Below are 11,136 nucleotides of genomic sequence, written 5' to 3'. Positions count from 1 at the left end.
CAGATGGAAAACTGTATTTATGACCCCCAAGGAGAAAGTCCCCAGCCTCCCTTGATAACACAACCTTGGGCTTAGATCTGCTCTTCTACATAATGGGTTATGTGCAAAATATAGAAAAAGAACCTGCCCTCCCTTGTAATGTTAGATATTACTAATATGACTAAGATTATCTGTATGTGTTTGCATTCATATAACTTCTCATCTGACCAATATTTCTGATTCTATTTTGGAAAAGTCTTCCTAGTCACTAGGCATTCTTTTACATAAAACCTGTTCTGATTTGTTTTTCAATTTAAAATTATATCCTCAAAGACTGTGAATGTCTACACAATTTTAACTGAGCTCAAACGTCTGTCTTTTTATTTTTATGCTTTTCTGCTTCTGCAATGAAGAATGTACCCCACAGAAATACTAGTACTTTCTCCCTATCCCTACCCCTTCACCCTAACCAGGATAACTTCAGACTGGGTTTGAGAGAACTGTGAGAACTAAAAGCTAATTTTCCTGGCTTAGAAATTGTACGATGACATGTGCACATCATGACTTGTCCGTGGGAATTGCCTTCCTCACTTTAAATGTAATCTTCATGATCCCAATCCCATTTCTGCTTATGTTTTATCAGAGACTGATCTCATCTTAGCCCAATTTTGCTTCAGTCCTAAAATAATTTTCTGTTTACATTAAAATCATAGTATCTTTATATAAATATTAATGAGTTTGTTTCTAAATCTCCACATTAAATGACAGAAAACATTTACGAGGGGGAAAAAGAAAGTTCTTAGTCCAAATGTATCGAACAGAATGAGAAGTTTTCCCAAGAGGCTGGCCTCTGATGTTTGCACATTCAGCCTGAGTAAACTACATCAATTATACCCTGGGCACTGAAGGTGGTAGAAACATCCTGTCATTTCTTCATATGCCAAAATGTCTGAATGTATCAACAATTTGTACAGATTGCTGAGAGTTTTCCTTCTATATCTTCTCTCCTCTTCTTTATTTTCTGCTGCTTTATTAAGACAGATCTACAGTACAGGACAAGCATTGGGTTGAAAGCTGGATCACGTGAATTCCTAGTTGTAGACCTTCTGCTGAAAAACAGGTATGCAATTCTGTGAGGTGTGGCAATTCTTTGTTATGTGTTCTGATACACCTATTTGTAAAATGAAGTCCTTATAATAAATGACCCCTAAGGTCCCTTTAACCTCTAAAATTTTAGCATACGTAAATGAACACATGAATAAATGAATGACAATATACAATTATTGAAAATGTTGATCTAGTTCTGCCTAGTTTGTCTTTTTACAATAAAAGTTGAATGGTATTTCTCAAATATGCATTTTTAAAATGTATTTTTAAAGTTATGTGTATGGGTATTTCAACTAAATTATTGAGTGTCTTAATTACATCTTTTTTTTTTTTTTTTTTTTTTTTTTGAGACAGAGTCTATCACACAGGCTGGAGTGCAATGACATGGTCTCGGCTCAATGAAACCTCCACCTCCTGGGTTCAGGCAATTCTCTTGCCTCAGACTCCTGAGTAACTAGGGGACTACAGGCATGCTCCACCATGCGAGGATAATTTTTGTGTTTTTAGCAGAGATGGGGTTTCACCATGTTGGCCAGGCTGGTCTTCAACTCCTGACCTCACGTGATCTGCCTGCCTCAACCTCCCAAAGTGCTGGGATTACAGGTGTGAGCCTCTGTGCCCAGCCCAAATGTATTTTAATCATAAATTTAACATAGATTGGATTTTTTTTTTTTTTTTTTTTTACTTAATATAACAAATATGTGACTGAGTGCAGTGGCTCACCCCTGTAATCCCAGCACTTTGGGAGGCCGAGGTGGGTGGATCACCGGAGGTCAGGAGATCGAGTACATCCTGGACAACGTGGTGAAACCCCATCTCTATTTAAAAAAAAAAAAAAAAAATTAGCCGGGCATGGTGGTGCGCACTTGTAGTCCCAGCTACTATGGAGACTGAGGCAGGAGAATCACTTAAACCTGGGAGGAAGAGGTTGTGGTTAGCCAAGATCACACCACTGCACTCCAGCCGGGGCAACAGAGTAAGACTCCGTCTCAAACAACAACAACAACAAAAAAATATGTATTGGATCCTTAGGTGCCAGACATGTGGAGGATAAAATAAAAATGCAGTCCGTTATTGAAACCATTTAAAATGTGCTGATGGTTAATGCCATGAATGCAGCTTTAGCCCCAGATTAAATGTCAATTAAGCAAAATTTCTAGGCTGGATACAGTGGCTCATACCTGTGATCTCAACACTTTGGGAGGCTGCAGTGAGGGGACTGCTTGAGACCAGGAGTTTGAGAACAGCCTGGGCAACATAGTGAGACCCTGTCTCTTAAAAAACAAACAAACAGGCCGGGCGCGGTGGCTCAAGCCTGTAATCCCAGCACTTTGGGAGGCCGAGACGGGCGGATCACGAGGTCAGGAGATCGAGACCATCCTGGCTAACACAATGAAACCACGTCTCCACTAAAAATACAAAAAAATTAGCCGGGCGTGGTGGCGGCGCCTGTAGTCCCAGCTACTCGGGAGGCTGAGGCAGGAGAATGGCGGGAACCCGGGAGGCGGAGCTTGAAGTGAGCCGAGATCGCGCCACTGCACTCCAGCCTGGGCCACAGAGCGAGACTCCGCCTCAAAAAAACAAAACAAAACAAACAAACAAACAAAAATAAGAAAAAAAAACAAATTTAGCTGAGCTTAGTTGTGCACACCTGTAGTAGCAGCTACTTGGGAGACCGAGGAGGGAGGACTGCTTGAGCCTGGGAGTTGGAGTTTGCAGTGAATTATGATTGCCGCACACACGAGGAGACACCGTCTCTAAAAACCCCCAAAATGATAATACTAATAAACAAATAAAACTTTTGTTAAATACTAAAGTGGTTCATGCATCCATAAAGCAGGCCTTGGAATAAAGCATTAAACCAAGTCTGTTCCAATGAACAATGTCATGTCAGGATTTGTACAATTCATCTTTCCTAGAAATATTCTAGGGTTGATGTGAGAAAACATCAGGAGTACTTCTGCCGTGTGAAGGCCAATTAGGTCAATATTTTGAACATGTCTAACCATAATGCACCATGGTAGCAAAGGACAGCATATTTGTGTCAGGAATGTCAACAGTGCCCTTAATAAACATGTGGAAGATGTCAGGTACCATTGGGAAAGCAATCTACAACTCGAATAGCCCAAAGAATATCACGTAGGGCCAATGAATATATACTTTATTTAAAAACTTAGTCTCATCTATGGTAGGCAAAATGTTGTCCCTCGAATATGTTCACATTCTAATCCCTGGAACCTGTAAATATATCGTGGTACATGGCAAGGGGGAATAAGATTACTGATGGAGTCAAAGTTGCTAATCAGTTGACTTTAAAATAAGGAAAATATCAGATAATATTTGAGTGGGTCCAATGTAATCCAAGAGTCCTTAAATGTGGAAGATGGAAGGGCAAGAGAGTCAGAGTCAGAGAGAGATCTGAAGATGACAGGCTGCTGCCGTTGAAGATAAGAAAGGGGCAAGTAGGTAAAGAATGCCGTCAGTTTCTGGTTGACGTAAAAGGCAGGAAACAGATTCTTCCCAGAACTTTCAGAGGGAGTGCAGCCCTGATGAAACATTGATTTTAGGTCAATGAGACCCATTTCATACTTCTGGCCTTCGTAACTATAAAATGATACATTTGGGATTTTTAAGCACTAAATTTGTAAAAATCTAGTAGAGCAGCAATAGGAAACTAATACAGCATCCTTCTGTCCCCAACTGAGGGACAACATCCAAGAGAGTTGGGAGAAACATGTCTGAACAATCTCTCTTATAAATCAATATCCTGTTCCACCTGAAGTCAAAATTGTTCTTAAGACTCTCCATACCTCCAAATGAAGTAGATGTTGACGTAATAACTGTTGTAATCCATAAAGTCTGTTTCTACATGATAATTCAACTTGTTATTCTGAAGTACAAAGTTAATCCTCTTAATACAAGGTACTTTGCCTGTGTGATTAATTGTCACTGTATTAGTCAATTTTCATGCTGCTGATGAAGACATACCTGAGACTGGGAAGAAAAAGAGGTTTAATGGACTTACAGTTCCACACGGCTGGGAGGCCTCACAATCATGGTGGAAGGCAAGGAGGAGCAAGTCACATCTTACATGAATGGCTGCAGGCAAAGAGAGAGAGCTTATGCAGGGAAACCCCCCTTTTTAAAACCATCAGATCTTGTGAGACTTATTCACTATCAGAAGAGCATGGGAAAGACTAACCGCCATGATTCAATTACCTCCCACCAGCTCCCTCCCACAACACATGGGAATTATGGGAGCTGCAATTCAAGATGAGATTTGGGTGAGGACACAGCCAAAGCATATCAGTCACCATCCAAAATATATTCTCCTTATTTTGGTAAAGACCCTGTCTTAATACTTACTTATAACTCTTTATGCAATGTATAGAATAGGTCATCACTAAATATGATTATTGACTGCATTATCCCAAGGAACTCTTAAAAGTTAGTCTCAGGTAAAGAGCCATCCCACCACAAGTATAAATACATATTATTGACAAAATTCCAACAGACTGAATGTGTAGGTCTTTGTTTATGAATAATTACCTAAAAATTTTATAATATAAAAGTAATATTCAAATTCTAACTTTTTATTGCCTTCTTTTAAAATGGTGGTTAGTAGCCAAAATTGTAATTCTCACAAATAAATTAGAAACTGCAAGTAATGATAAGCAATTTTTGTATTAAACTATTGAAAATATGATACAATATTCTTCCAGAGTCTGAACAGTACATACATCCTCATATTACTTATCATTATTGTGTCTATCAATAAATTCATGGTTATACATTTTAGATATTATTATATTTCCAGATATAAAAATATCTAAAATTATTTTTAAAATCATTTCAGTTTTTCATCTGATCTTAGGCATGTTTGAGCTTCTGAACCACTTCTTGTATGTAGGAGAAACAACTTTAAGTGAAGGCACCTTTTTAATGGGGATATATTTTTGAATATAATACATGAACTATAGCCCGATTATTGACAATATTTCTAAACAAAATTTGCACTCAGAAATTCAATCACTTATGTAATTTTGTTAGTGACCCCAAGTTGTATAGTTATCTATGGTATCTTGATGTAGCTCCCATAACTTTATTGGACTTTTAACTGCTTTGGAACAGATCCATATATAGTTCATTCGTAGATTCCTCAGAGTGACTAACTAGCACTATGCATTTCATATAGCAGGTGCTCTATAAGGATTTGTTAGATGACTAAATTTAAAAAAATGCATAGAAGACCACATAAATGTAGCTTGAAATGGTGATTATAAAAAGGCCACCTTATTTGTATAGAAAACGCAATGCCATTGTTTTAGTAAATTATTCATACTTAGTAATAAACATCCAGCCAGCGCCTCTCTTAATTCCTATTCATTTAAAATATAAAGTGGGATAGCTATTACAGTTTTATTTCATTTTATTGAAGAACCAAATCCATTATTCTCATACTTAAGTTCATTTCTATTTTCTATGGGAGTAGCTCTGCACTTTAGAGTCCTTATTGAATTGAAGAGCAAATATATACATATGCTCTGTTGTGCCAGGGGGCACAAATTCTGTTTTGATTTAGTCATGTGCAACTCCTATTAACACTGAGGAATTCAGGGCAAAGTTTAGTTTATTTTTCAAGAAGGATCATGTTGTTACATATTCCAAATAACACATGAAGTCTTTTTAGACTATAAAACCAATGAAGTGCAGCCATACACATTTAGGGTACTCATTTAGCTTTCCATTGACTGAGTCTCTCAATAGTCTCACTCATTCTTTATGGCATGTAGTTTTAAAAGCAAGATTTGACAAAGAGGGAAATGCGCTGAATTCCTGGAGCTATTAAAGTATAAATGCAAAAATTATGAAAAAAATTCCAAATTTTAAGGTTTACATATTGAAACATGAAAATAATGTTCCATGCATTATTTGGTATGAAATATACAAAAATTATACATGTGTTTAGGGTAACTTTATTTAATTGTTATCTTAGTCAGCTAGAATAAGTGCTGCCTATTTGCTCTGAATTTGGATAAGTTGAGAGAAGGGAATGAAAACAGGAAGGGAAGATATAACAGAATTTCCTTCTAGTTAACCCTCTCCTGAAACCTGACCTTGTATTGCTCTGTGAGTAAGTGTGGAAAGTAACAACCTTAGACAGGTCAACACTCTTCACTGTCCTTCTCCCTGAGCACATACAACCTACCTAGCTACCATCTCAAGAAAACTGACAAACAGCTTACATTGCTGGTTACAGGGTCTGAACACTCAAGGAGTCTGTCCTCACATATTCCGGCTCAACACCTTACTAACTAGGTAACTTGGGGAAGCCATTTTTTTTCTGTATTGATTGCTTACCTCTTATTATGGGCTGAATGTTTGTGTCCCCCCAAAATTTAAATGTTGAAACATAATTCATATTGTGCTAGTATTAAGAGGTGGAGCTTTTGGAGGTGTTTAGAAAATGAGGGCTCTACTCTTATTAATAGAAATACTGCCCTTACAAAAGAGGTATGAGGAAGCTTATTGATATGGTTTGGCTGTGTCCCCAACCAAATCTCATCTTGAATTGTAGTTTCCATAATTCCCACGTTGTGGGAGGGAGCTGGTGGGACGTAATTGAATAATAGGGGTGAGTCTTTCCCCTGCTGTTCTCATGATAGTGAATAAGTCACACAAGATCTGATGGTTTAATAAAGGGAATTCCCCTGCCCACACCCTCTTGCATGCCACCATGTAAGACGTGACTTTGCTCCTCCTTGCTTTTGGTCATGATAGTGAGGCCACCCCAGCCATGTGGAACTGTGAGTCCTCTTCCTTTATAAATTACCCAGTCTCAGTTATGTCTTTTTTAGCAGCATGAAAATGAACTAATACACTTATTCATTTCTCTATCCATGTCAGGACACACAGAAGGTGGTATCTATGAAAAATGGTCCCTCACCAGACGTGGGACCTGCTGGAACCTTTATTTTGGACTTCCCAACCTCCAGAACTGTGAACAATAAATTGGTTTATAAATTACCCAGTCTAAGGTACTTTGTTATAACAGCCTGAATAGATGAAGTCACTTATAAGAAATGAGATATTTTTAGACTTAAAAAATGATGATTCTCTTTGTCCTAAGCTTCTATATATCTCTAAAAATTTTTTCAATGTTATATAAGTTAATGTTTTATTCTTAATTTTGCTTATGATAGTCATATAGCATTATGATAGTCACTATAGCATTATTAAATATAAAGCAGAATACAATGTAGTTAGTGAAATAGCAAAACAGCTTAAAGTATGCTCAAATTTGAATCTATGTGAAACATGAAACAAGTGAGTTGATGTTTCCACTAAATCCTTACGTACGTACAGAATTATTTATTGACTTTTATTTGGGTTCTCTAGATCTCTAGTGTTCATGGAGATAGATCATGATAGCTGCTTTTCATATATATACTTGAAGTTAAATGTGTCAAATCAACAAAAATGTACCAAATGTGTGTGTGTGTATATATATGTCATTTGGTGTTAAAACATTGAAACATAGATAATATGGAAATCCTATTGCATATTAAGTTTCTATTAAATATATTTATATTCTAGTAGGAAGGTTATTAAAGGCCCTGACAAGATATTCTCTCTGAACCCAAGGAGTTTAAGACTGAAGCTGAGGAGAAAAGACAAACAGAAACAAATCTGCACCGAACTCTTCCAATACCAATTTTAGACCATATTTCTATAACAACAACCATATTTCTATAACTATATTTCTTTTTTTTTTTTTTTTTTTTTGAGATGGAGTCTCGCTCTGTCACCCAGGCTGGAGTGAAATGGCCGGATCTCAGCTCACTGCAAGCTCTGCCTCCCCAGTTCCCGCCATTCTCCTGCCTCAGCCTCCCGAGTAGCTGGGACTACAGGTTCCACCACCGTGCCCGGCTAGTTACCATATTTCTATAACAAGTCAATGCCTATAAAAATAATAGATTTAAGAACAAGAAAACCATTATCTTATTATTTATTTGTTTATTTTACTTTAAGTTCTGGGATACATGTTCAGACGTGCAGGTTTGTTATATAGGTCTTCACGTGCCATGGTGGTTTGCTGCACCTATCAACCCGTCATCTAGGTTTTAAGCCCCACATGCATTAGGTATTTGTCCTAATGCTCTCCCTCCCCTTGCCCCCCACCCCCTGACAGGCCCTGGCATGTGATGTTCCCCTCCCTGTGTCCATGTGTTCTCACTGCTCAACTCCCACTTATGAGTGAGAATATGCGGTGTTTGGTTTTCTGTTCCTGTGTTAGTTTGCTGAGAATAAAACCATTTTTTTATTAAGGAGAAAGAAATGGGCTAATCTGGGGAGGTGGTGGCTGATAGGGTGAAGGTAACCAAGATCCACAACAGAAAGCCTAAATCTTCAATTGGTGTTTTCTCTACTACAGAGGAGAGAATTTCAAAGTGAAGAGATTACTTGAGAAAGCATAAAAAGGTAAGAGAGCTGGGAACAATAGTACAGACAGCTAATACCTTCTGAATGATTATTATGTGCTATGGTGTGAATGTACCCTCCCAAAATTCATATGTTGAAACTTAATCACCAATGTGATAGTTTTTAGAGGTGGGATATTTAGGATGTGATTAAATCATGAGGGTGGAGCCCTCACGAATGGGATTAGCTCCCTTATAAAACAGGTGTGAGGCAGCTGTCTACTGCCCTTTGACTCTTCTGTCCTTTCTGCCACGTGAGGATACAGCATCTCTTTCTTCTTGAGGATGCAACAGCAAGGCACCGTCACAGAAGCAGAAAGCAGCTCTCACCAGAAACAAAACCTCTGGGTTCCTTGATCTTGGACTCCCCAGCCTCCACAACTGTGAAAAATACGTTTCTACTGCTTATAAATTACCCGGTCTGTGGTATTTTGTTGTAGTTGCACAGAGGGGCTAAGACATTATGTGTCAAGCACTACTTTGAGTGTTTAATACATTAACTCATTTAATCCTTGCAATAGCTATTAGGTTGGTACAAAAGTAACTGTGGTTTTTGCCAATTACTTTTGCACCAACCTAATATATGAAAGGTGGACTAATGTTATCTCTATCACATATGTGATGAAAGAAACACAGAGAGCTTCAGTGAATTGCCCCAGGTCTTAAAACTGGAAAGTCACAGAATTGGTTACAGACCTGGGCAGTCTGTGTTCAGAATCAGCACTCTCCAATGTGATGCTGTCTTTCTTCAAAAGCTGAACAAGGAGAAGAATGCACCCATTCCAATTATAACCCGAGGTACCCAGACACGAAAAAACGGCAAATATTTCAGTTTCAGAGGAGGAAACTATGTTATGAAATACTCCAGAAAACAACATATATTTGAGTGTATCATGCCCTTTAAATAAGGAGCGATATAATAATACAAAATGTGTACAGGTGAAATGTGGCCACCAACTAATCAGAATGGACTCTAGCTAGACAGGTGCAATCAGCTGAATATCAGTCTTCTTCAAACTATGGGAGAACAAGCCATTAGAGCACCGAGTTTAAATAGTAAATATTTCTATTTTGTCTTTATTGTAATGAACAAGCCCTATCTTTAGCTCCTGCTGTGCACTTTTGGAGGGTCTTCCATATGGTTGCTGCTAAGTATTTTGGCATTTTCCCAACTGTTACAATTGGGTCAGTGGGGGGGATTGTATAGGAGTAATAAAACAGGGTGACTACAGCAGGGAGGGGTACGATTACTACACACATAACAGCTTATTGCCTCTCATGCGTTCAAGCACAGCTCTATGCCATTCATTACAACAGACAGCCAGGGCAAACTGCCATAGAGCTCACTCCGGAAAAGGCCAGGTCTTGAGTGCAGAGACTAAATCTTCTCACTTACATGTCTTCCTAATGTTTCCTTACTTCATCTTCCCATATCAAGAATAACTTGAGGAGAAGCAAAACAATTATGTCTTGCATATTACTATGTCATTCTTAAGAAAGTTTTCTTGAACAGACTCTCAGCTAACTTTTAGCAGCAGCAGCAGCATTATCAGTGGCTATGAGGGCTTGGCTATCTCAGGAGGGGAAAAATGGGAAAGGCCGGCTTGATTATCATAAATATTCAATAAGCCTTGAGACATGATTGATAAATCCAGAAGTGGCTAATAATAGTGTCAATATTCTTCCATATCAGAGATCATATTTATGAAAAAAAATGCTACTATTATTTTTATCCTGTGGAAGGCAGTGTTGCTTTAAACAGTAGAGAGCGTATACAGGTACACACGCATAGATTGTATTTTCCATTTTATACATGCAAGGATTCTTTAAATAATTCATTACACTTTTTCTTTAACATATGTAGTTTTTCACATAAAGCCCAAGTAAAGGGCTGTGAGGACTTCTAATAGGATCACCATATAGCCATGACACTTTCTGATTCATGATTTACAAGAAATCAAGAAATAGAGTTGGAGACATTTAGACTAGCCTACAAATCTCTGTGTGTGTGTTTTAATGTTTCCAGCCAAGAACCTTAAACAAAAAGTGTAGCATTAAAAAACTTCCCTCCGTCCCCGAGACCCCCCAACTCTAGACACTGAATCCCCGGAGACCTAAGCTGGGTCGTCGGAGTCTGGGGCGCGAGGCGGCAGGTGACAGGCTCGGGTCCCGCAGGGGTCTGCGCGGACGGGCGCCGGGAGGTCGCCCAGCCAGTCAGTGCCGAAAGGACCGTGAACTCCAGGGGCCAACGATCACCGGGTGCGGAACTCAACGTTTCCGCCAGTTCCTGGACTTACTCCAGTAAAAACAAACAAACAAACAAACAAACAGCAACAACAACAAAAATACTAACAGCAATGGGACTGTAATAAATCAACTTGGAGTGGGTGCAGGCGGTTCCAGGACAACCCACACTTAGTCTAGGATCCCGAAGATCCCTCATCCAGCTTTCCCCGGGGCAAGCGGCGAAGCGCTAAGCAAGGCTGATCACTGTCCTCAGTGATCACCGAACCCGCGCACAGAACCCGTGGCCCCACGCTCTCCTATCCCCGCCAGCCGCAGACTAGCC

General features: G+C 38.9%; 1 long non-coding RNA gene across 1 annotated transcript; it reads left to right on the top strand.

Annotated features, from left to right (window-relative positions):
• Nucleotides 1–899: 899 nt before the first annotated feature.
• On the top strand, nucleotides 900–7,110 carry LOC135969547 (uncharacterized). Its single transcript, XR_010584810.1, has 2 exons — nucleotides 900–1,099; nucleotides 6,994–7,110. It is a non-coding gene; the product is annotated as an uncharacterized lncRNA (long non-coding RNA).
• Nucleotides 7,111–11,136: the final 4,026 nt, after the last annotated feature.

This window comes from Macaca fascicularis, chromosome 2 (genome assembly GCF_037993035.2).
Source record: "Macaca fascicularis isolate 582-1 chromosome 2, T2T-MFA8v1.1".
Lineage (NCBI taxonomy): Eukaryota > Metazoa > Chordata > Mammalia > Primates > Cercopithecidae > Macaca > Macaca fascicularis.
Note: the sequence above shows the minus strand (reverse complement) of the source record. Positions and strands in the feature narration are given on the sequence as shown.